Source organism: Strix uralensis, chromosome 1 (genome assembly GCF_047716275.1).
Source record: "Strix uralensis isolate ZFMK-TIS-50842 chromosome 1, bStrUra1, whole genome shotgun sequence".
NCBI lineage: Eukaryota > Metazoa > Chordata > Aves > Strigiformes > Strigidae > Strix > Strix uralensis.
Window position 1 is genome coordinate 13,132,413 of NC_133972.1, and position 26,209 is coordinate 13,158,621.

The 26,209-nt window shown below is 43.5% G+C and overlaps 1 protein-coding gene and 1 long non-coding RNA gene across 2 annotated transcripts in view; one reads left to right on the forward strand and one right to left on the reverse strand.

Moving 5' to 3' along the window:
* GLI3 (GLI family zinc finger 3) overlaps positions 1-6,835 on the reverse strand; it is a 208,713-nt gene extending 201,878 nt beyond the window's left edge. The window contains exon 1 of the mRNA XM_074889064.1: positions 6,754-6,835. The gene's annotated coding sequence lies outside the window, so the exon portion shown is untranslated. The remainder of the gene's footprint in view (positions 1-6,753) is intronic.
* LOC141952099 (uncharacterized) lies at positions 5,936-25,455 on the forward strand. Its single transcript, XR_012631552.1, has 3 exons — positions 5,936-6,122; positions 22,425-22,742; positions 24,893-25,455. It is a non-coding gene; the product is annotated as an uncharacterized LOC141952099 (long non-coding RNA).
* Positions 25,456-26,209: the final 754 nt, after the last annotated feature.

Below are 26,209 nucleotides of genomic sequence, written 5' to 3' on the forward strand. Positions count from 1 at the left end.
AGCATCAGAGCTAAATGTGAATTCCAATGGCATGAACATTTTCTTCACACTTTTTGCTTGATCTCATCAATCCCAAGAGATGAAAGTTTCCTTAGAATCAAAACTAGATCTATATATCAATGTCAATCTATACAGGAACTGAGCTCAAGGAAGAATATATTTAATGTACATCCATTGCAAAGATGTGCCTTCTGTTTCCAACTTATGATATGCAAATGAAAGAAGAAAAGACTGTATTCCATGTTTTACAATTAGCATTTTAAAACAAGATTAAAGGAATCAAGTATAATGTTTCTGAAAGTGCCATGTTTTGATCACCAGTCCCGTTCCTGGAAGCCTGTTTATCTCCTCAGCATACTCTCAGGTTAAGGGATGCCCTCATCCAGAATTTCACGTTCTAACCCAACACAGATGTTTTAACACGTAAAAGAGCTAGGAAAGCTCCATATATCCAGGAAGAACTTCAAGTGTGAAAGGTACTTTATAAAACTTTATCTTCAGCTTTTACAGTTTACTTTAGGTTTTACACCTGTCTCATAGTAGCAGTAAAACTGCATCATGATTCCTTCACGTTTTTGTAACTTGACAAAATACAACAGCACAACTCTGAACTGCTGCCGTATAAATTACCTTGCAATCCACTACCCCAGTTCAAATGGTGTAATCATAGAATTGTACAGCTGTCTTATTTTCCCAGAAAAAACATCCACAGTGAATTGAAGAGCCAAGCAAAACCACACCAAACCACATGTCCTGTTAGTTAAGAATCAGTGGTGCTAGGATTTCATTTTAATATACGCGGTTCAGAACAGCAGACATTGTACTGAAGTGACACTAACTTGATCTGTGTTTCTGACTATTCGGTTTCAGGTATTCATACTTCTTATCTAATGAAGGCTTCATTCTCCCGGCAGCTGGATGAAGTATTCTTTACATGCAGTTGATTTTCTTGACATTAACAGATTTGTACGTAAAGAAAACAGAGTGGCATACAAAGCAGCAAACATAGTTGGGGGGGATGTTCAGCTATAAACCACCAAATGGTTAGTTGGGTCCTTTAGCCCTGACCTAAATATCAGATGCCAAAAAAATAAAGCAGCATTTTCAGCATCGCTAAAAAAAAAAAAAAAAAAAAAAAAAAAAAAAAAGATTAATTGTCTTGCTTGGTAATCAGTGCAAAAAATAACTTGACATTAGAGTGGAAACTTCAGCTAAGAAAATTATTCAATCAGATCTCTTGGTAGTGGATTCTGATATTATCAGTTCTGACACCCAGCAACTATTCAGAGACAAACGCATTCTATCCCAATTAGTCCGTCCCTTGTTGTAATCTAAATAATCTTGCAGGCATTTTTAACATCTATGTATTCTCGTTTCTTGTTTTGTTCTTAAAAAAGAGAGAAACCAACTCCTCAGATCAGCAGCCAATTTAATACACTTTCAAGGTAATATGTACAGCGTATACCACAACAAAACCACAGTATGATGCCAGCACAATCTTTAAGAAAGTTTTCCCCTCAATCTCTGCAGAAAGCGGCCTTAAAAGAAAGCGGGGATTAGAGAGAGCTGGAAGGTAGGGAGGGGACTTACCTCAAACCCAGCCAAGCGGAAATCAGAGCAGTAATTCTACAAGTCGGCAGAGTACACTTTTAGAGCTATAATGGTGTGAAGAAGTGCTGGGCAGCATTGCCTGAAGGCAGCACTAATACACTGATGACTAATGACTGGGCCATGCAGACAATGAATTTGGGGGTTGAAAACTAACAGAAACCATGCAGTACCTTGACAAATGGGCTTTCAAAATTTCATTCATTGAATAACCTTTAAGCACAAAATTGGCTCAAGTTCTCTCGGGAATAACATGACACATGTTGTTGGACAATAAGTATTTTCCTTTTTAATTAAAACTATTACACCAAATACATAAACATGATTACAGTGAATAAAACATAAGAGTTAACTATTTAGCAGCTAGAAAAGAAGACCTGAATTTGAGGTGCAACACCATTCGTTCAGAAGGGTCAACAAATCCCGGGGTTAACTACCTGATTCACTGAAATTCACCCTTGGCAGAGTACATTTTCCCTTCTTTGACACTTAAAGGAGAATGAGAACTTCAAAGGTATGTTTAATGAGCTGCTACAAATACAATTGGTTAAAAGAGGCTCAGAAATTATGTACTAAAAGCTGCATTGTGCTCAGAATTACAACTGAAAAAGTCTCGTTTTAAAGAGCCCGGTCAAAGTCAAGCCCCCATAAAACAAATCAAGCCTCGTATAAACTTTGTAACCTTGTGTACTGACAAACACATTAAAACAACAGAATCCCTCTTTAAAGGAGCTCTTTTTTTCAGTGCAACTCGACTTCCAATTTGAAAATAGCAATTCTGGCCATTTTTACAGACAGAATGAAATAGCTAAAGTGTCTCTAAATTAACAAGTACCACTTGCCATAGACAGCATCGCCTTTAGCAGCTCCTAAAAACTTCAGAAAAGGATCTTAAAACAGGAAGCTTAGTGAGCTCATAAAACTGTTGTTGGAGCCAGGAACACATAGCATATTTAATCTGCAAACTGTGAGAGTCTACAATGATTTCAGCAAGATCTGAGGCATGCCCTCAAGGTTTGCTGGGATCTGGGATTAGGGAGTTGATAAGAACCCTCTACTGCCCATGGACATGTTTTTCTTCTGCAGTTAAACACAAATGCATAGAGACGTTTGACTGCTGCTTGGCGTTACTGCTCAAGTTATATAAAAGCTTTGCAGCTCCTTTTGCTGTCAATATATCAAAGTTTAAAAAAAATCATCAAAGTGTGAAATTTCATTTAAAGTCTTTGCCAGTCTACAGCTCTATTTCACAGACCTATCAAATAAAAGTAAAGATGAAAAATGCACTGAAAGAACTTGAAAAGTTTGCAGCAGCACCCATGCCCTATTTTTGTTTATTCTGTCTCATTTTATTTGATTTTAAAGTATAACAAATCAATTCCCTTATAAAAATGACAAAGTCTAAAGGGAGGACGTCTATAAAACCTATGGTTAAAAGACAACTTGAAATCATTATTACAGCTGAACCTTTTGTTGAATAAAAAGCTTCCTCTGTAGCCATTTTAGCATTTTAATTGCCTAACTGCAAGTTGGCAGAAAATTTCTTGAATCTTCCAAAACAATCAGAGTGACTACAGAATATGAGTGCCAGAAAAACTAAAGCCTTCTTCAAAGTATTCTTTAGCTAGGGATTTACAACAATTGCATAAAGAAGAAAAGTCTGACTTTTAAGATAATCTACTATAGTCTAAAAGCATTAACATTCCATTACTAAGGTTTTCCTGAGGATTTCATGACTCATTGATTCACTTTTCCTTCAAGTCTGCTTTTTCTTTGTACATTACTGTCTCCATATAGTTGAGTGCATGCAACACTGATCATTAAACTGCTTCCTTCCATAACTCCAAATAAATCCTGCTTTAATAACCATCAGATTCCTTATTTATCAGGCAAAGATGACTAACTTTTCTCTAACACTCTGCAGCACAAAAATATGCCATTCCTTCCTTGAATGCGCAGGATGAAATTCAGACACGCTGCGGAGTGCAGGTAATGGAACAGCTTTCCCCAAAACGGGGCAGGAAGTGTAACTGAAACTTTTATGGGTCAGTATCAAATGCACACATTTATCTCGTTAAAAAATGAAGTAATCTGCAAGATGAACAAACCATAATGATATCTCAAAACTTGAGTATTTTGGTTTCTCCAACCCCAAATCCAGAATAAACAGAACTGTTTTATAACCATCAATACTTTAATTTCTTAGTTACAAAACGTTTTTGTGTTTGAAAATGCACAATGTATCTTTCACAACTGAAGAATACTTATAGCAGTAGATGCTGTCTTGGCCACTGCACGCCTTCTAAAGACAAAAACATTACTCCACTTAAGCAGGAAAATGCAGGTGATGTCTTTGTTTCGTAGTACTTCCGCAGAAATGCTTTGGTAAAACAGCATGTCCTGCTGAAAACCATGTGCAATCATCGGAATGCAAGAGTGCATTCATTTAGGCACCTTAAGCCACAGTTTTACTTCCACTGCTCCTTAAAAGAATATATATACACTGAGGGAGTCCTTTTCTTACTCATTCTTCTTACTCATTCAAAATCACATAATCCTGCTTTTAAAGAAATAATCCTCCCCCTTAAAACAGCCTTCTCTCATAGTTACTATTATTTATGGTTTTAGAACTGGGCTACACACCAAACTGAAAGTATTTACATACTAGCTAGTTAAACCCAAACACTCATTATATAAACAAACTCTCAGGAGGCTGCCTACAGTTTACATTGCTAAACTCATTCACCATTACTTTTAATATATATTTCCTCAACTGAAATACAGTGGTGTGGACACGGCAATTTTTACATTTTAAGGTTACTTTACTTTTAAAACACTGCATTTGTCTTCCTTCAAAATAATCGTGACATATGTAATTAAGAAACTGTCAGATCATTATTAATTTTTAATAAAGGACGTAAATGAAATAATTATAGGAATCAATCAGTGAGGCACCTTTCCAAATTACAATGCAATTGCACAAATATTCAAACTACTTAAGGCCATTTCTTGCAGGTATCTCGCTGAACACCACATCAAAACCAATTTTGTAACACTGAGAAACTTCGTGGCTTCTCACTGTTCCACCGACTTTTAAACGGTTTTCAAAACAGACACCTACATCACGCACAGAAAGAGGGGCAGCCGTGCCCTCTTAAAAATGTTTGTTGATTTAACCAGCCACATATCTCAAGGCCTCTGAAAAAATTTCGCTTTCAAGTTTTTCTGTAGCCCACACAAAAGACATGAAGTCTGCACACTGAAGCTTAAAAAATCACGTCTACTGAGCCTTGAAAAATCAAGCGGGAAGTAGCAGGGGCGCGACGGCGATGAGTATTTTGCTGTGGGTTGCTACCTAATACTCCTTTAGTGAAGTAGCCTCTAAAACGTGACACTGTATATCAAACGGACAGCTATCCGTACCTTGGACTAAAAGGCTCTTTGAGATCCGTACAGTCCATCATTTCAAACTGAAGTGGCAGCTGGAAAATGTGGAACAGCTGGCAAGGAGCTGAGAGAAAATGTTTTACATAAATATATCTACATACAAACTGGCAGAAGGCCACGGACACCCTACCCACAGGACCGGATCAAAACTACGCACCAGAGGGTTAAAAAGAAAATCTGGGGGGTGAGGTGGGGGGTGGGTATTTCCTTTTACCTTTTCTCTTCACGTGGTGCGAGGATTTGGGAGCGGGCGCCGGAGCGCCGGCGAGCCCGTCCGGAGGCGCAGGAGCCGTGCCAGCGCCCCGGCTTCGCGGGCTTAATTAAAACCGCGGAGGATCCTTTCTCCTCAAAAACCCTTCGAAGTTGCGCGATGCGAGGGGCCGGGCCGCGGTGCCGGCCCGGGGCGGCTCCGAGGAGCTTCCCCGGGCGCCCCCCCCGCCCTCCCGCCCGGCGGCAGCCGCCCCGCTCCTCCCGCCCGGCCCCGGCCTGACCCCCTGCCAGCGGCGAGCAGCGGCGCCCCACACCGCGCCCGCCCCCCACACCGAAAGGCGCCCGCGCCCCCTCGCATCCACCCCCGGCCCGGACGCAACTTTCCCCTCAGGGAGCGGCCAGCAGGGAGCGAGCGGCCGGCCCCGGGCGCCCCTCCAGGGGTGACAGCGCCTTCTCCCCCGCGCCTCTCGCCTTTCCCCCTGCAAAGTTTGCGCCCGCCCGCCCGCCTCACGGGCGTGAAAACGGCCTGGAGTTGCTCGGGGAAGCGGGCGGGGGGGGGAATAAAAAACCAGCTGCCGCTCGCAAATCGGCAGCTCCGCCGCGGGACGTGACCGGCCGAGCCCGGGCGGCGCGGCCCGGCCCGGAGCGGCGACTGCCCCCGCCTCTGCCCGCACCCCCCGCTCCCTCCCGCGCTCTGTGACAGCCATTTTGGGGGTTAGAGACCTCGCTCCCCCCCCACCCCGCCTCCAAGTTAAGGCAGCGGGCAGGGGGCCGGGAGCGGGGAAGGAGCGCTGGGAGACGAGAAGAAAGTGGCCCGGAGCAGAGCCCGGGGAACAAAGAACTTCTCGCCCAAGTGGGTACGTACCTGCCGCCGCCGCCGCTGCCGCCGCCGAGCCCCCGCGCTGCCCATGGGCGAGGGCCGGGGCCGCCGCGGCTCGCCCCCGCGCCGCTCCCCCGGCTAGCGGGGCCGGCCCCCGCCGCGGCCGGCGGGCATGCTCCGGGGCGGGGAGGCGGGGGGGGACGGGGACACACACCCCGACACGGGACACAGGCGGGACGGGGGCGGCAGCGAGGGCCGGCGGGTGTTGGCTGTGGTTGCTTTATCCCTGCCCGCCTCCCGCGGGGAGCAGCCCGCGCCTCTGCCGCGGTGGGGAGGGGGGGGAGTGGGGGGGGGTGCGCGGATCCGACATCAGTTTCAGTGATCTTGTAATCTGATCCCTTCTGACTCACTCGCACTGACTGACATTTCTGATTTGGTTCAACAAAAAGAGCGGGGGGGAGGAGAAAAACAAGAAGAGGGGGAGCAAAAGAAAAAAAAAAAAAAAAAAAACGAATCCGCCGCCTGATATGAAGCAGTTTTGGGAGGGAAGGGGGGACCCCTCCGTCCCGTCCCGTCCCCGGCCAGCCCCGCCGCCGCCGCCCGGCATTGTTTTGCTCCGGTGCGGCCACCGAAGGAGGGGAATAAACACATCGCGCCGAGATACTCACGTGTCGGAAAAGTTGTCCCTTTTGCTTTCCTCCCTCTCGCACACTCCTCTCCGCCGCCTCCTGCAAGTTTTACAGATGTTGCAGGGCTCCTCGCCGCCGCCCCCTCTTCCCGGCGCTGCCCTCTGGATCAGAGCAGGGGAAAGGCTCTTTAGGGATAACTCCTAATTCAAACACCCTCCGCTAAACTTTTCCCCCTCCCTCCCCTTCCTTTCAGCGGCGGAGAGGGCTCGCTCTCCTTCCCCCCCTTCCCCCCGCCCGCTCGGGACGCGGCCGCTGCTGCCCGGGCCCGGCGGGAAGCGGGGCCGCCTGCCTGGGGGAGCGGCGGAGGGCTGCGCCCCGGGGTGCGGGTCGGGCCGCGGCCTGGCGGGCTGCGACGCGGGCTCTCGGCATGACACCCCCGCTCCCCCCTTCCTCCTCCTCCTCCCACCCCCCCCTCGCCATCCCCCCGGCCCGGCCCGGCCCGCCCCGGCGGCGGCCCGAAGGCGGCGACACCCCGCCCACAGCCGGGAGGCAGCGCGGGGCGACGGCGGCCCCCCCCGGAGCGGCCCCCCTCCGCCGCGGGTCTGCTTCCTCCCTCTCCCCCCCGTCCTCCTCCTCCTCTCCCGCTCCATCCTTCAGCTCAGCCTGCATCTGCAGCCCCGTTTCCCCGCGCACCGGTGCGCTGGACGCCGCTTTCTCCCGCCCTGAGGGGCCGGGGCCTTCCCCACCCCCTAAAAAATCGGGGCTTTTGAGGGGAAAACGTGTCCTCCGGGTGGGTTTTCAGTGTGCGCTGCGGCTTCTGGGTTCGCCTTTGCTCTGGCGCCGCAGGCTGCCTTGAATGACGGACTTCAAGGAAAGTTTCACCTAAGCCATGTGACGCTGAAAAATAGCACTTTCGGGGAAAAAAGGCAAGCGCTTGGGCGAGGGGAAGGGTGCCAGTGGCGCCTTCGCCTGCTCCTCCCGTGCCAGCCCTCCCCGGCGCTCTGCCGGGCTCCTCCGGCCTTCACCTCAGGCTGCCCATCGCCCCTGCCCCATGGCCGGCCCCCCCCGGCTCCCCCAGCGCTCCCCCACAGCAGTGCGGGTCACAAATAGCAGCAGCCGGGATGCCAAAACTTATTTGTTCCAGCGTGTCCATCCTTGGGGACATGATACATCCCCGCAAGACACCTTGCCTTTTCCTAGTCCTGCAGATTGCTCCCCTGATACTAAAACAGTCGGAGAAACCATAAATGAACGTTATCACAAGCATTTTCCATCAAGTCCAAAGGTGGGGCTGGCTCTTGGAAAAAGCGTTTATATTTAAGTTGTTGCCATCACAATGTCAAATACTTCATATGCACCTTTGTTCCTAACCTGGCTCACAACAGAGCCAAAGAAAGATTTGTTACTGATGGAAATGATTTAACAAGGTACCTAAGCTCGAGCTACCCTGAGCGTTGAGGAAGTCCCACAAAAAACAATGGTTTTTGAAGAAAGGCGTGTTTGCTGGTGGAAATGAGAGACTAGCCTTTGATGCTGTGCATTTCGTAAACCTTCCCTTAATTTTGCCACTGAAAGTGTTCATAATTTTACAACAAAATAAAGCTGCGGGTATTCTGTGGTTTGGGGCGACTTGGTTCATGACTTTTTTTAAAAACAAGGAAAAGCGGTCTTATCTGACTATATCACACCACTGCACATCCAAATTCCTTTGGACTCAGTGTTGGGGTTTTTTTCTGACCGGGAAATCTCTGGGTGCAAAAGGATAGCTTTGGAGAGATGCCTCTAATTTATGGATGTCACAGGCGTGGTCAGACCAATGGCACCGGCAATCCCAGGGATGCTGATTTGTGTGCACCTTTCACAGCACCAGGCCCGTCCACCCTGACTTTCCGAACAGACACGGTACTCGGATGCTTTCACGGCGAGTAAGAGGCGCACATCATCCAACCTGCCACTCGCGCCCGGGCCGGCAAGATCCCCAACACCCGACTCCTGTGCGCCGCGGGGAGTTAAAGGCCAGCACAGGGACACGGTGGGAAGGACAGCAGGCTGTGACCTGGTGCCACGGCTGCCTAACCGGCGATTTCACCCTGTGCCAACAGGCAGAAGGAGCAGCCCTTGGTTGCCCAACCGATACTGCTGACAGGCGTAGCGCTACGTGGGGAGGAGGCATGTGCAACAGCAGGATCTGAACACAGATATCGAGAGCTGATATTCTCTTCCACCTTTTTTCGTCTCATAGAACTTCATTTTCCGGTCCCATTTTTCTGCTAAGATGTTGGCTGTTTCATGATATTATGATAATAGTACTATGGTACTGCGGATGTTTTGTTTTAGATAGATGTATATATACTGGGGGGGGGGGGGGGTGTACCGAATTTTTAGGCAAACCTCTGGTCCCTTTAGAGATCCGTTTAGAGCAATATGATACCTTCAGCTCATCGTTCCCTTCTCTCTTTTTCTGCCTATTGACTATTCCTTTGTATTTTTGCAATCAATTTTTTTCTTAAACTATTTTTTCCTCAAACTATTTTTTCGTCTTTGCATAATTAAAGCCCTTAAAAGTAACAGGGGAAATCAACCAACATACAAAGTGTTACTTCATAAAAGAAACAAATTAATGTGGAAGATCCTGTTTGTCTAACCATTTATAATTCAGTATTGGTGATCTTAAGATACTGCTTTTAAAAATAGGTAGAAAAGATGTTCAAACAGGGGCATCATTTTAAATTGAGCATGGCCCTTCAAATCAGTATTCCTCTTAGACTTTTGAAAAAAAAAATTCCTATTTCCTGAGAGTTTGGACATCTTGTCACATCATAAAACTATATTTCATCCTCCTTTTTTTTTTTTAATTGTGATTCACACCAACTCTTTTCAAGGCACATATTTCTGATTTAAGGAAAAAACCCCAAACCTTTCACTACACTCAGCTCACACCAAAATCAAGACATTCAAGAAATTTTAAAAACTAAAGAGCAGATAGAATGCTTTGAGCTCTGCTTGCAAAAAAAAAAAAATACTCCTGGTGCATTTCTGAGCAGTGAAAGTCTTGAGAGAAGGGAAACACAGAAACAACAACCAAGGTTTCTGCCTGTGCCTGTCTGAATGGCCAGGCCAAGCAGAAAATAAAAACCGACGGAGAGTGGGTGACATTTGCCATTTGAAATGTATTGTAAATGTTTCAACACCTTGACAATGAAGCGCATAACAGAAGCTTAGAGCATCCAAGACCCTTCAGCTAAACAAAATGAAAATGGGCAGCTCTGTTTAGGGAGGTGCCTTTCTTAACATCTTTCATGTCTGCTTCAGAGGAATCATACTTGAAAGTCGCAAGACAAAAACTATATATTAACATAATGTAATGATTTTTCCACACATCTGGATAGCCCCTCCAAGAGAAGCTGACCTCTGAGACTTGTCTGTGATGTTTCCCTGCAAATAGGAATTGGCTCTTGCAGAAGACCTGTTGACCGGTGCCAAAACCCATTTCTCTGACAGAAGATACCACAACCACAGGACGTTTCCGCCATAAGTTATATCACACACAATACTTCTGCATTTCTTCAGCCTACCTTATGTCCCCACTTCTTCTCAGCCTATGCCTTGAAAATTACAGGCCTTCAGGCTGTGGGCTTATATTCCCTTTTTGCTGCACCCGTTGTTCCAGGAAAGCACAATCAGAAGGAGCCAGGCGCTCTGCTGACATAAGCTGCAATGCAAAAGACCTGATACTAAGTCACACCAAGAGCTGGTCTCCTCACCACTCCCAGTTGCACCACCCTCCACTTTCTCTCCAATCCCAGCGAATACTCCTCTGGACGCATTCAAGGACCTTAACTGTTGCTGGTTATCCAGGTGCCACCCACTAGCAGACAAAGCTATCAAGATTGTCACGTTTTTGCCAAGAGGCAAATACCTTATTGGAATAAATTCTGTGAAATGGGCACATCTGCCATGCTTTCCCAGGGGCAGCCTCAGCTGGAGCGCTAGAATATAGAGCAATAGCACCAATTTCTGATCATTTGTGCAATATCCATCACCAGAGAACTTGGCCAGTGCATCTTACTCCCACCCATGCAACCCCCTTGATGCCTGGCTGCCTGGTACAGCAGCGGGGTCTGAAGAGGTGGCTGGTGGAAGAAAAAGAGGGATATGAGGTGGTACCACGTCAAAATCTTCAAAGTCTGCAGAAGGAGCAGCTGGGGGTACAGGGAAAGGTGCATGGCCTAAGGTGGGATGCAGAAGTGGGGTGTGGGGTGACCACAGTTGGGAGGGATGTAAAGGTCAGGGCAAAAATCTTACCTGCAGTACTAACTGTAGGGAAGATGTGGGGAAGGCAAATGGGATGCGGCCTGAGTAGGGAAAGAACTAATTGGTTGGAATCTCTTAGTTTTGAAAGAAATTATATACTGATGTACCACTGCACACTAGACTAATTTAGGTCTCCAGCGGGAGCCAAATTTCTTTTACTTTTCTGTGAGAAAGGCAGTATAGAACCTGCTATATTCCCAGAGGAAGACTGTGAAATGGGCTACTGAGCTCTAATAAAAATTTGGAGCCAATATCAAGATTTTTCTTGCAGTCTGCTTGATTAATGGCAATATAACGTAACATTATCATGTCGTGGAACATACTTCAACTTAGATAAATATTGCAGACCTGAATTATTAGTCAGGGAATTTTGTTACTGTATTGTAATTCTTTGCATTTCATTTATGGTCTTATGAATTTCACTATCGGTTTGCCATTCAGGTTTTATTTTGCAGACACATTTCAGTTTCCAGCCTCACAGAGAATTTTTGTTTTGATTTAGATTCTTTCTTTATTTGTATTTTTGATTGTTATTAGTGCCATTGGAAAGAATGGAAAATTGTCAGCCAATATCCAGATTTTTCAAAACAACAACCCTCATTCAAGAGTCTGAATTTTCTAAGGATGCTCACTGTAGCCCTTCACAGACTTGGACATACATCATTTCTTCTGGTGGTCCTTAGCAAGGAGCCTCTGCGTCTTTCTACTTCTTCTGTTAACACTGGGGATCTTGCTAGATTTCAGTGGAAGAAGGACTGATCCCTAGTGATCAGGATTATCTTTCTACTCTAGCAGATCATCTCTTATCCACCATCGTCTTTCTCTGAATGTCTAATCTAACTAACCTAGCTAGCTATTTATACCATATTCATCACTAGGTTTTTTGAATGCTGTACAAAAAAATCAAATGGGTCAAGGCCCAGTGATATTTTTTTTAATCTCCTTCCATCTTAAATATATAAGGATATATTTTTTTAAAAAAATATTTTTTAACTCTGCTGTTATTGCTGGAGGGAAACTAAGGCAAAGAGCTGGGTTTTACACATGGACAAAAAAAGCATTAGTTTCTGCAGAAATTTCTGTATTTTGGGCTGGCTACGTAGAAGGTCTGAGCTCTCCAGCTCTTAAATATAAACCTTTCTTCAAGATACTTTTACCCACTTTGACTTCAGGTGTATGGTTGCATTAAGACACTTCATTATTATGAACATCATTTTCATAAGAAGAATGTTTTCTTCTTCCAAGAAATTTGAACTGCTGCTCTTTGGTGTGAGATATTCTTGTATATGACCATAAACATACCAAACAAGCAGAGGGAGTTTCCTTTGTTTGCTATTTAAAAGCACCCCTACATGTTAATTACCAGGCAGGGAGCATACAGGGAAAAGCACGGTCTCTCTAACAGGCTACATCCAATAAAGACACCAAAATCATAACATTCCATGCAGAATAAGCATAAATAATCTGTTTATCTCCTTTTTGCCGTGCTATAATAAGAAATGAATTGCTGACGGTGCTGATATTTAGGTTATTATAATTAGATAGATCATCATTAACATCCCCTTTAAATGATCTGGGATACTTTCAACCTCTCTCTAGAGAATTGTCTCAGCTTCTCTCCCGACTGAGCCGTCAAACTACATGTGAAAGGATTTAGCAGTATTTTGCAGTGGGTAGTCACAAGTCCTACTCCAGGAGATGGAGTTTATATAGACTCTTCTAGCAGAATTTAAACCAGTTCCTCGAATGAAATAATCTTTATCAGAAAAAAGACAGTTTTTCCTAGCATATCCAATCCTACTTTAACATTGCCTAGTACAGTTGTGTCAGTCATGGGTGGGAAATATCACATATATAAAGGATCCGTCAAAATGTCTTTTTTTTTTTTCAGTTGTTGATGCAGTGATTTGGAAACACATATTCTGAGGTGAAACACAGCATTCAGACCCTCCCCTAGGAAATTACTAGGTTTTTCCCTAAGCCTTAAATCTACTAGCCAACATTTTAAAGTTAAAGCATTCTCAAATACCATGGAAAGCTTGCAGTTTTCAGACTTTTCGTCAGCCTCTTAAATAATTTTTTCAATAGCTGGTGGATGCCCATTGTCATAGTTCAAATGCACAGAGAAGGGCTTTGTTTACTTTTTTTAATGGCAAAAGGAAAACCAGGTAAACAGCATCTAAGTAATTTCATCTTGGCCTTACATATCTCTAACGAGACTGCTTAGTGAGCATTTGCCAATGTCTCATCCATGAAGTGTTAATGCTCTACTACTACACTACTAGCAGAGCATCCCCAGTTAAAGTTGTCCTCAGTAAAGTGTGACAATAACCTTTGTAAATCAGGTAGCATTCCATGGGCATTAAGGAGCCCCTGAGAACTGCTAGTTTATCCTTCAGCCACCTGGGTGCAAACTCCAATCTAGTCAGGAATCCAGCCGGTTTACTGGCCTTAATCTGTCCTTGCTGGACATTTGTCCTTACAGAAAGATACAGCGCAACATATTTGACGGTATCTAGGCAGGAGACATCTGAGATTAGTGAATCTAAGGCATGAATTTCTCATCCACCAAGATCTCATGTGATAAATCTATCTATATCTACCTCTCTCAAGCTCTGTCTCTCATCTATCCGTTTATACCAGTTGCTGGCTTAGTCTCATTGTGAATGGGACACTGAGCTGTGCACCCACCAAATGGATCAAATAAAATGCAAATACTTCACCAGATGATACTTTGAAGGGACTGTGGTGACTTTGCCCCCACCTTTACCCCTGGCATCATGCCCCGTATCAGGCTACATTTCAGAAAGACACTAAATCTCACTTCATAGCTTCTAGTACTGGATCTCAAATGCCACACCACTTCAATATAAAGCTATTCTGTTGGTAGAGAGTCAGGACATTAAAAATTACTAATGAGCTTGAACAGTCAGGATTTATACCAGGTGTGATATTTTCTGTTCCCCTGCAGCCAGCATAAAACCAACACAAGCTCGCTCTGGTTAACTTAGCAGGAAGGTGGTCAGGTGTGAGCCAGCAGCATGCACAGCTCTCATTAACGACAGAGGACAACCGTCCCATGTACACCTACACATACATGCACATATACAAAAACACAGCCTTTCATTTTCCCTATAGTTATTTTTCCTTGCATGTCATTTATATCAGACTATTTGAATTCTCCCTTCTCCGCTTCTGTAATGAAGAACATTCACGAGAGCCTGGGAGGAACTGATTAGCAGAAGACTTGCACTGTTTCACAAGGAAGTAACCTGAATTACACCTCTCTGTTCCTCAGATTGGAGGTTTGGGTAACGCCTCACTGGGAGACAAGAAGAAATCTGCAGCTTAAGTTCATGCAGTGTTGTTCAAAGGGAAGCAAAGACCTGACACTTTAGAAATGAAAAAATACATACATTGATGTGCCCTGTTCCTTTTACCGGGGCTTAATGATACACCCTTGCCTAAGTACCTTTGGCAAAACAAGCCAACCAAACGTGGGATCCCAGGATCACAACTGATCCCACAGCATGCCCCTCTTTTCTGAAAATATCCTCATATTTAGTTCTTTGGTACTACTTTTTAAATTTCTCAGTCGCAAAACTGAGAAAGATAAAATACAGTAAAGTTGAGGTCCCTCCATCCAGATTTGAGGTCCTGGACTGAAAGACTAAGCAAATAGTTCTCAAAATTACACCTAGTTAGTTAGATAAAGTGGAAGTTTGGGGAGGAGCCCCATGGATCAAAACCAGCCACCCCCAGCACCGGTCTGGCTGCAATCCCCCCCACTAGCAGTCTGAAGTAGAATACAATGCCAGCTGGTAGCTAACAGTAACTGAACTTTCTGGCTTTTTTCAATGTCCTTCAGCAAGCCCGGGCATCCAGGGACCTGCAAGTCTTAAGTGAAAGCAGATGTCACATTTTGACCATTTGTGTCAAATATGAACCTTACCTCCCAATTCAGTATCAAGGCTCCCAGGTTTGACTGAAGTCGGTGGAATTTTTGCCATAGGCTTTGATGGGCATGAGGGACATAATTTCAACAGTGAATTCTGTTAAATTTCCTGGAGTTACCTGCACACTTAAAGTAAACGGTAATTTTTTGTATGTTTGCAGGATTTCATCCTAAGGAAGCTATTTGGAAAATAAGGAATAGAAGAGCCTTTTCCTTATGAAATTAGGATCCTTTGTCAACATGCCTCAAATCTGTCAACAGCTGGCAGAAATATCTAAAAAATACTTAACAAATTGGAAGAGCTGCATGTTATTTTGCTTGAACCCAAAAGGTTTCAGTCCTGCAGTGCTCAAGCAAACAAAAAGTCTGTGAAATTTTACTTGAATAAACATTGCAGGCTGGTGCTAACTTGTTATTGGTACTGACACAGCCCAGCAATTGGCCAACCAAGAAAACACCAGACAAGGAAAACAATGTGAGAGGTGCTATAATATATAGTCCTGCGTTTTGAGCCAGTAAGACAAAACCAAACACAAGTTTTGAAAAAAATCACCAGAGTTTTTAGGCAGGAAATATCACTTCACGGTCTTTACATTTACCCAGCACAGCTAGACCAATGCTCCATCAAAGGCACTAGAACATTTTACAATGGAGACCAACCATGGTTTTATGATTATCATCATCAGTTCAAGTAACCACCACAAATAGCTACAGAGAAAAAGCAAGCTTGCAGAATATCTCAAAGTGAAAAAATAAGCTATTAAATATAAGACAAGCTAGAAAAAATCCCAAGCCACAAAGAATCGTACTAGATATTCATTTTACATGCATTTAGGGTGAAGCACAATCCACAGGAAGAATGCCAAATACCATAAATGTGCATCTATCCTCTATTCATTGTAAGATTTCAACTTTTCCCTTTCCAAAAGCATAGCCATCATGCAGATGGATGGCTCCTTTCTTTTTTCCTGGAGTTGTTTTACCCTCTCAATTTTATTCTGCCCTTGGGGGTTTTTTTGTTTAGTTTGTTGAGCTATTAAACTAGATTTAGAAATCAGATTCTTCTTACCTTTCAACACATTAGTTAATAGGAGCACAAATAGGGTCTAAACCATTTTCATTTTTATATAGCTTTCTGAATATATTGTGTGAATGATGCACATGGTACCACACAGTACATAATCACAATAGAGACATCAAAGTATTTGAAATCAGTGAATTTGGCTCTCATACGTCATGAGATGTGCTTAAAAAAGAAGATTAAACTACAACTGAAATACTACTGAAATCTCCTCAGTTCCTCTGGTTATTCAGTTAGTGAAGGGTACGCTGTAAAAATTGAAACTGCATTAGACTTGCAAGTTTTGCTTTGCAACTATGAAGGTGGGGAAGACACAGTTAAAGCAGAATGATAGCTGATGCTCACATGATTCTGGGATCTGGAGTTTGAAGAGAGAGAAATAAGTACTCACAAAACTCCACACGATATAGCTGGATACCTGAGCTAAGAAATGGAAATCTGAGGACACTGCACGTGGGAATTTAACAAGGCTGACAGGAATCGAGGGAAGGTATTTTTGATCTTCCTAAGGAGACAAACCAGAGGAAATTCATAAGCAGAAGACAGTAATGTGATCAAAAGATGACAGAGGGCTGTACTCGTCCTTGACCATATACAACTTCATGACTACTCATACCATAGCCCAGACTTAGATAAGATCAGCTAATGGATGGAAAACAGAGAAGTAAAGAAACAAGATAGAAACAATGCTGGTGAGCAGACAAGAGCTTTATGGAGAACGTGCAGCCATGATACTGTCTCCTTCACCTGAATGTATATAAAAGCACTTGGTCAGTGCACTCCACTGTTCACAAGAGTTAATCCTCACTCACACTTGTGAGCAGACGTCATGTCAACTCCACTTTAATGGGCTAAAAGCTCATCCTCCAGTTTGAACTTCCCATTTGGACATCCTTGACAGTCCCTGCGTTGCGATTCATCCCTCCTAAAACAGGCAACTAAGACAGGGTGGATGAATCAGTCTTTGGAAATCCAGGGCCAATTGATCTTGCCGTCTGCAAGGAAGTCACAGGAGAAGGTTAGGCACAGGCATCCAGCTGCCCCAGCGCTGCCTGGTGAGACAAATCCCACCTGGACTCTGACCTTCCAGCTCCCTGAGCAGTGCCTTCTTCCACCCGTGGTTCCTTCGTGGCAGCCAGTGACCTCACCTCCGACTTCTGCATTTGCCTTCTTCACCTTTGCCTGATAAAAGTGTCCCATACAATGCTTCTACTATAATAACATAAAAAGAACCCTGCTCAAGAAGCCTTCTCAACAGCATAGACTACTGCTAGAAAATTAAGCCTGTCCTTTGTCCTCTGTACTGGCTTCCCAAAGAATCCCAAGGCAGGTGAGATTCCTGAGCTTACTGTAGCTAAAAACATGCCTAATGCTTCAAGGTGATAACCACAATAATAACATCATTCCTCAGACACACTGGAGCCTACTAGAGTGAACCTTGTTTGTGTAGGAAACTGGGGTAAGGCAATCCTGAGAAACAATCCCTCCTGTCTTCTGTTCCAACACAAATCTGCGAGCTTCTACCTGCCATCTCCATACAGGGAAGAGAAGCACAAACAATTAAAAACAAATAGAAAACCTCCAACCGTCAAGGTAGACCTCCAAAGTCTGTGTGCAGTAAGACAATGAACAGGGTTTACTCAGCTCCATGGAGCCTGGAAAAGGTACGACTCGTGAGCAATATGGGGGACAAATCGTTCTGAGGTGGCGTAGAAGCAAGTTTAATTTACAGTTATAGCCCCCAAATCCCATTTAACAGGCCAAAGCGTGATTAATTTGTTCTACCATGTTGGGTTGTGTAAAAGGATGTGCTGAGCCCTAATATATGAGCAGTCTAATATCACTCACTATATCAAACCACTACAACTCCTTCTTTGAGAGCTCAGCCTACTCAAGGAGGTTACAGACAGCTAGCAATCTACCTTTGGTGTACAATCTTAGGTGAAATTGTATCACTCCTTTTATCTCTTCATAAAGAACAGAAGCAATGGCCAGAGAACACAGATTTTATTAAAAAATTCTTGGATCATACATAAATTCTTTTGGTATTGATATTCTATATATACACCACACAACGTGCAGCATAGCTTTATGGCCTAAGCCAGGCAATTTCCATGGAGCAGGGAGAAAATGTGTTGGCTTTAGCATCACAGATGCATTATACATTTATACATACTATTCCGGTAAGCTTTTTATAAGCCCAGGTATCAAACTGTGATTGATTGGTGTGCTCTGCTCCTTCTGTCTGGCTAAGGTCAGTGGGCCATATTCTGCAGTCCTTATCCAGTTGCCTCTCATGTTTTTTTACTGCCTCAGTCTGGGAGACATCAGTGAGAAAGCTGTCTTCAGCAAGAACAGCTGAATAAAAACTTCAAAAACTGGTCCTGTATTTGGTCTGCTATCTTTTGAAAAATCTGCTGAGACTTGTGGTAACAAAATGAGGCCGTAGCTTCTCCAGACCCTGAGTTTTGCACAGCACAGACTGAAACACAGAGCCAAATCAGCGGCAACTCCTTCCACGTCCCAGATAGCAAAAAACCATACAGTAGCCTGTTCTGCAGAGAAGGACGAGGACTCCCTGCCTCTTGCTGACCATGTAAAGAAATGAACTTTGCAGCGTGGCCTGCAAGCAGCAAACATGAGCCCCTCAGGGCTGGAAGAAGCTAAGGGAGTTACTGAGATGCCTTCCTCCCTAGGGCTCTGCCAGAGGCTCCCTCTCCTTCAGGGAGGGAGTGTCAGCAGGAATGCTGCTCCTGATGCTGAGCAGCCGCTTGGCAGAGGATGAGAGCGGTCCTTGCAGGTAGGTCGGCCTCAGGACATGGTGGGGCTTTACAAATCAAAGCCAATGCCAGCACCACATGCTCAGAGCAAGGCAGCCCAGCCACAAGCCTTCCGAGCCAGCTTCCAAATATGCCTGAGACGGGGCCTTGGTGGGGGTGGGTGAGGCAGTGGTGAGTTTGCAGGTGGAAAAGGCATGAATCACAGGAATGAGGTCTGCTTTGGAGAAAAGGTAACTGGAGATAAATGCGAAGAAGAATGTCCTTCTCAATTAGTCTTGGATCCCAGTTACCCAGCAAGAAATTGAATGCTAACCAGAACTGGGAACATGAGTAATAGTAAGTGGCAGGTACACACCCTCCCAAAGGGGCAGATATTATCCCTACCATAACTCCTGATTGTTTTCTCGGTGTTATTAACAGCAACGCGCTCTTATCTGGATGGCGCCGCAGCCAGCTGGCCCTTCCCCATGCCCCAACCTTGCATGCCAGGGGAGACAATCAACCAGCCCTTCTAACCAAATCGGTAAAGACAAAAACAGAGCCGCGTTTTATCTGCAAAACCAAAGACACACAGCCACCCGTGCATCCTCACTACCTGCCTGATCTGCACGTAAAACAACCTGCTCCCTAAAGTGGGTCTGGGAGCTCCAGTGAGTGAAGGAGAAACTCTCTTGAGTTTAGGGTCAGGCAGATAAAGGACCTCAAGGTCCTTCCCACAGAGAAGCTTGTGGTGAGCTGATGGGCACACGTGTGGGCTGCTCTGCCTTGAGCAGGTTCCTCTGCACTTATTTCCAGGGCAGGTCAGTTGTGAAGCTAATTCTACTTTGACTCCATTTCATGGGCTGAGAAATCCCTTCTTTCTATGGAGGATAATATGCCTTTTCTTTTTTTTCTTTTTATTTTTTTCTTTTTCTTTTATTTTTCTTTTCTTTATCTTTTTTTTTTTTTTTTTTTTTTTCCCCCAGAACATCAAAGTTGGCCAAACATGTTCTGGTTTGTACGACAGACTCATAGTGATTTTCATCATCCTGGATAAAAGATATTAAACAGCAACGTTTTCCTGTTGAAGGAATTACGGGATTCATACAACAAAATCTCAATCTTTGTTACTTCTGGAGTTCTTTAGTGTACAACTGAAACCAGAGTACCACTCTGCTAGACAATACTTAGGAAGCTGAAGCTTATACCATTGAATCTATTTCAATGCTATTCTCACTTTGCCTCACCTTTCAAAAAGCTGAAGATTTCACAATTTGTTTTTCTTAACTAAAAGAAAAAAAATATTTCCACCAAGGCACCCCTGATGACAACCAATGGGCTGCCAAGAAAAATAAAATAAAAATGTATTTCTCTGAAACAACGTTATCCTTCCCCACAATACTGACCTCTGAGACAAGGATTGCTTTGAAAGCATCATCTCCCTCATGCTATTTAAAGATGGGGGTAGGGAAAAGCTTTTCAAACAGTGTCAGGCTGGACATGGTCCACCTTTCATCATATTTCAAATGGATTGCCTTTGAAATGCAGGTAGAGTAAACCACCTGACTGACACCCACCTTCTCACATCATTTGCTAAGGTTTTTCTTATCATATAGAAGTGTTACATCTGTTACTGAAGATTCAAACATACAACGGTATAGAGACTCACATTTTCGCACACACAGATATACAGTATTTCTAGTCTAATACTAGGAAGACTCCAGATTTATTTGTGGCTAAGCCAGGGTCCAAATTTGGTGGGGGGAGAGTGCTTAAAAAGTTAGTATTTTCAAAGATAGACTATTTAGACAAACAAATCTTTTTAATTTTAATGCAAGATGAGTATCTAAATACCCAAGCTGGCTTTGAGAATGTCAGCCTTAATCTCTTTGTGAATAAGTTTCTAAATTTCCTTCTTTATAGTCCTTTATAGTGCTCAGAACTTTTCCTTGAGTAATTGTGTTACTGCATACAAACCAGGAGAACCTCAGTATAAATAGGCTGCTCTCATTTTGCTTTCCAACGTGAGTGACATAAAAAGAACATTTTTAATTCTCTAAAATGTTGGCATTGGGAAGGGATTCTTTAAAAACAAGTACGCTTGGTTTTCATCATACTCGAGCACGTTAGAGCAATTCTGCTGAACTCATTGAAATTATCTCTGTGTAAATCTGGTTTCAATGAGACAGACTCAAACTAAAACAAATAGGTATTTTTTAGTGGTCATTGTCAAGTTAATGTTTTTGATGAGCAAACTCAGAGGGCCAGACTTGTAACCAGTTTCAATGTCATTGCATCTGCTTACATTAGCGGTACATTTGGCTCAGAATCTTTTCAAGTGGTGTATTAGCCAGACAGTAGATCAATAAACAACACAGATAAACAAGTATCTTCTTTAGAAGTGTACAAGCATTTCTACAGAGGAGGGAATATGACCGTTCGGATGTTCTTTAAACTATAAACACGCCATTATCCAGATGTTTAATTCCCCTCTTAGAATGCACAGTAATAAATACAGATAAACACTTTTAAAAAATCTGGCTAACATTCTTCAGAGGAGCTTATCAAACTATTATTTTTTCAAGGCAAGGAAATTCTATTTGCATTCCTGCTTCTTCATTACCACACACTTTATATTTTTGGTCAAATGATCCTCAAAGCTGAGTATCCTCAAGTCCCACAGGAGACAGGGAGCACCTTGGAGGGCTGGTGACCAAGCTGGCCACTCATTTAGCATCCTCAGCTATTTGCAGATTCAGCCATCATTTATCCAAGGGATGGGTTGTACACAAATAGACAGAATACAGTGACATAAATTCTCCAAGTCACTCTTTTTACATCTTTACAAGACATCTCTTGAAAAGATTTTTGCTTATTTATGGATATTTTAATAGGCATAATGCAATTCTGCCCAAAATATCCACACAGGACACTCAGTAGGAATCTGTTCAGTGTTTATAGGAAACCCACTTCCATTAAGCAACTGATCTTTGTCAGTCCCATGAGCGCTTACCATAAACAAGTTCACTGTATCTGTTCACACTGCCTATCTCTTTCCTTCCTCCTGCAATCTGCAGCACCACTGATATACCTGGAGCTTCTGAATCCATTTATTTTCCACCCTCTGGGTACTTACTGCCCTGGCAGGCTTTGCCCCATCACTTACAGTGGGAAAGGCTCTTAAAACCTTGTGCGGAATAGCTGGGGCCAGGCAAGGAAATTCAGCTCCAAGCTCAGAGATGGGGAAGTGACTGGTGATGGGAAGGATTCTTTAGGCAGTGATGGGAAGTGTTAGGGGTGGAAGGAGGAGAGAAGGCATAGGAGTGGAAGGGAGTCAGATATCTGACTGGAAAACTCAGGAAATGTTAAAGAAAAAAAAAAAAAAAAGGAGGTTAGAAATACATTAGTCCATGACTGGCACGCTTACATGAGTTAGTTACAGCAGCGGGATGAATTTGGGATGAAGGAGCTGGCTAATAGGTGAAGAACAGGAAGACTTCGATATTTAAAGAAAAAAAAAAAAAAAAAAGCAAATGCAGTGGGAAAGGAATACATATTCTTTTGCTTTGACTCATTTCTTTTGCCTTTGTTTTTTTTTCAGTAAGACCTGGCAGGGATTTGCTCTGCCAGGGGCACTTCACTGTGCTACTCCTCACTGGTTGCACTGGTCCCATTTCCAGCTACGGACTGACTTGGGGGCATTGCTGAACCAACAGGAAGAGCTCTGCTGGGGGTATGGTCAGGACTGCAGACAGTGATGACCCAGGCAATTAAAATGCACGGAAGAAGCATGTATTTTCTACAAGCAGGAACCACTTTTATGAGTGTTCTGCCACAAAACAACTTCGTGCTGCATGAAGAGGCTGCGGTGGCACCCAGCTGCTACAAACACTTCGAAAGACCCTGTCTGTTTAGACACGTAAGAGTTTAAACTTAATTTTCCTAACCTTTCAGGTTCTAGTTACAGCTTCTTGGGAGGAAAGCATAATGACTTTTTCATTTCTGTAAATGCTACAATTTCAAATTTCAGGAACTCTCACTTTTAATATTTTTCTTCCTTTGGCTATTTTATGTTCCTTTTTTTTCCCCCTACATGTTTGGAGATTGTCCAAAGAAATTAATTAAACTTGAAGGACATGATATTTGTTTCTTGTTTCAACCTCTTTCCCAGATTCCTGCTGCTGGGCGTTGCCCTTAATTAACAGCATTTTTGTTTGAAATCACATACTTAATGATCCCTATGTTCTCACTCTTTTGTTTGGTTTAGGTTTTTCCTATTTCCTTCTTCTGTTTCTTTTTTTTGTTTTGTTGTTGTTGAAAAATTTAGGTTTATTTATTTGCAAAGACTATACTGTTTATCCAAGTGAATAGTATCTTTAAGTGGAAAAAGAAAAGCCAGGCCAATTTCGCTGCTTCTTTACTGTCTCAGCTTAATAGCTCTGTGGTTTCTACTTTTTTTTTCTTTTTGTGTGTGTTTCTAATTCCAGCTGTGCAACACACATCAAACCAGTCTGTGGTTATACTTCTTGGTAAACTATACTACTTAACATTTCATTTAAAAAACAATTAGTCTTTCTTCCCTCCAAGAAAACAAAATGAAACTACAATACTATTCTTTCGGTTATATCCACAGATACTGACTAATTGATTTCCGCTGTACATTAAAAAAGCATTTTTCTGTTTTGTTGGCAACTCCAGATCTTTTTAATTTAATTAATGTTTCAAAAGGTAAACTGATTCAATTAGGATAACTTTTCAATGGAAATAGTGAGATGCAGAAGAAACGTTTTTCAAAGTTAGTTGAAGGATCTTGTGTGACTTCCCTGTGAGAGCAAAGCAGCCCATTTTAAATCAGCTGAGTTTCATCAATAAAATGAGAACGGGTCCTAGTAGAATCACTCTGGAGCTGAGCTGTTTGCAAAAATATTTTATTTCCCATGGCAATTTTAAAAGACTTTATTTATTTTAATATAAAGACACTTTTTTCCCCCCATAGGCAGCCCCATTTTGTCAAAAACAGCAAACAAAACATTTTTCTAAAAAATACCTGATGAACTCTTTAAGGGTGCAAAATCAAGAGGAATTCTTGCAATAGAGAACTGATGTGACTGGAGTATAAAATGTTTAGGGCTGCATTATGCCTTGAACAGAAAATAGTGTTAGGCCACCTTCCTACAAAGTTTTGTTCCTCAGGGCCTCCTTTGTTGTAGGGGGACGATAACACGCTGCCAATCTGCCCAGTGACCATCTGAGATAGGCAGCGCCTATGTGAGGTGACCTACTGCCACCAGTAACTGGACAGTCAAGCTGACACTCCTTTCACATCCCTCCTCACCCTCCTGCTCCGCAAACACAGCAGGAAAAGCACTGCTCCTCTTGTGTGTGAGGATGGACAGTGACTTCACATCAGGACCAGCATGAGGAGACCCAGCCAGCTTGGGCAGTGCAAGCTGAGGACTCTGAGGTCTGGAAGAGCCCAGGACTAACACCTCCCAGCTTTAAAGCCCCTACCCACTTTAATTGTTTACAAGAGCAGCAACACTGTTTTATGGGACCCAAAAATTATCCTCTCTTCCTCATTAGGAGTGAGATAACGTTACTCTGAAACCAGCAAGAAACAGTAACTCTACTTGCCATGTTCAAAACCAGTCTCTTTTTAAGTGCAGGCTTATACAGTCCCTGCTGGAGCCCCCAAACCCAGGAAAATCTGTTCTTTGTTAAGGCTTTGGGTCATACGCCATTCATCTGCGTGCACGGGATCCCACTGATACTGGCTTATGGGACTGACACGCAGAACAAAACCAGTGTGTAGCCCCTTTCATGCTGCATTTCTCCAGTGGACACTGCTCAACCTTAAGCTGTAAATGGCTTAAAAGGCAGGCCCTGCCTGTCTCATGATTCATGACCAAACCTCCCACTGATGCCACCAAGGAGGGGCATGTAGGAAATGCAGGATCTGTTGCCAGTTCTTATTAATTACATTATTATATTATTATATATATTATTTATTATTATTATATCGTGTGAGTTATAGTATCTCCTTCAAAAAATAATTTTCTTAATCATCAGGAATGACATCTCCTTCTGGTGAAGACAACAAGTCAGCTAAAAGATGGATGGGGAAATGACCTCCTGCTTTCACCTCTGAAGTGACTAGGTAATCATTTGTCTTTCTTGTAAAGCAGGAATCATATTCCTTTTACATTTGATAAAGGAAATGGAACACATCCAGCAAAAAACACCAGCCATCCTCCAGCAGACCACAGAAGTCAGTCGGATGCCAGCACTGAAGGAGACTTGCTTAGGTGGACTTGGGAAAACTACTGAAAAGAGCTTTTCCAGAATTCACCCCCCTCCTCCAGTTGTGCAATGGAGAATTACAAAGTCTCTGAGAACATGAGCTAGCGGAGTGTGCATGACACTCTGAAATGCCTACATAGCGAAACCTAAAGGACTGGGTTTTACAGAGTGGTCAGCCAAAGAGACTTTTTGTTGAAGATGTAGTATTTGTAACTTGATAATCTGCTTGAGAAATGTGATGAAGAAGTTGTTCCTGGAACTATTTTAAACTGCCTTGGAGCCTGCATGTGTATTTGCAGCTGAACAGTTAAAATAAATTCGTGTCAGCAAAACACCAATGTCTTCATTAGTTGAGCTTGATGCATAAGACAAAGCCTGTCTCTCTTCTCAAGCTCAGCCTTTTGGCTAACAGGCCAGACAGCATCGTTGACAATACAAATTAGTGACTAATTCCTTTCACACACCTTGATAAGGAGATAAGATAAAACCAGACACACTACAGGTGTTTACACTGGTGTGACCCCTTGGTATCCCTGATCATACCATGTCCTGCTCTGCTCATCTGCCAAGCACTACCAATACATCTGTATTTAGAAGTCATTGGCTGAGGATACCGGGGGCAGGAGGGGAGGATGACCACTCCTCACACACAGTAATATTGCTCAGACTATGAAACAGTGAAAGGTGGATCCCTCTTTTCTCCTGGTGAGGGTGGGCCATGGTGGTGAAGGAATATGAGTTGGACAGGGACAGGGAGAGGAACAAAGCTAAACAAAAGGATTTCCTCCCTGAAACAGGAAAAGGGGGACTCTTTCAGCTCCCAACCCTGTCACATCATTCAATGATCCAAATGGAAAATCTTTAATTCATCCTTGGGGCAGGAAGCAGGATTCACTACTCCTGTGTTGAGGCAAGTCCCCTCCAACACCTTTACTATCTCAATCCTGAAAAATGCTAATCAGACTCAACGGTATCAGCCATAAGAGCAGTTTACTACTTGGTATTGGAAAGAAATTTACTCTATCAGCTCCTTAACAAATCAGGCAAGTCCACAGTCACCCTCCTTCCCTCTCTACCCCTGCTCCA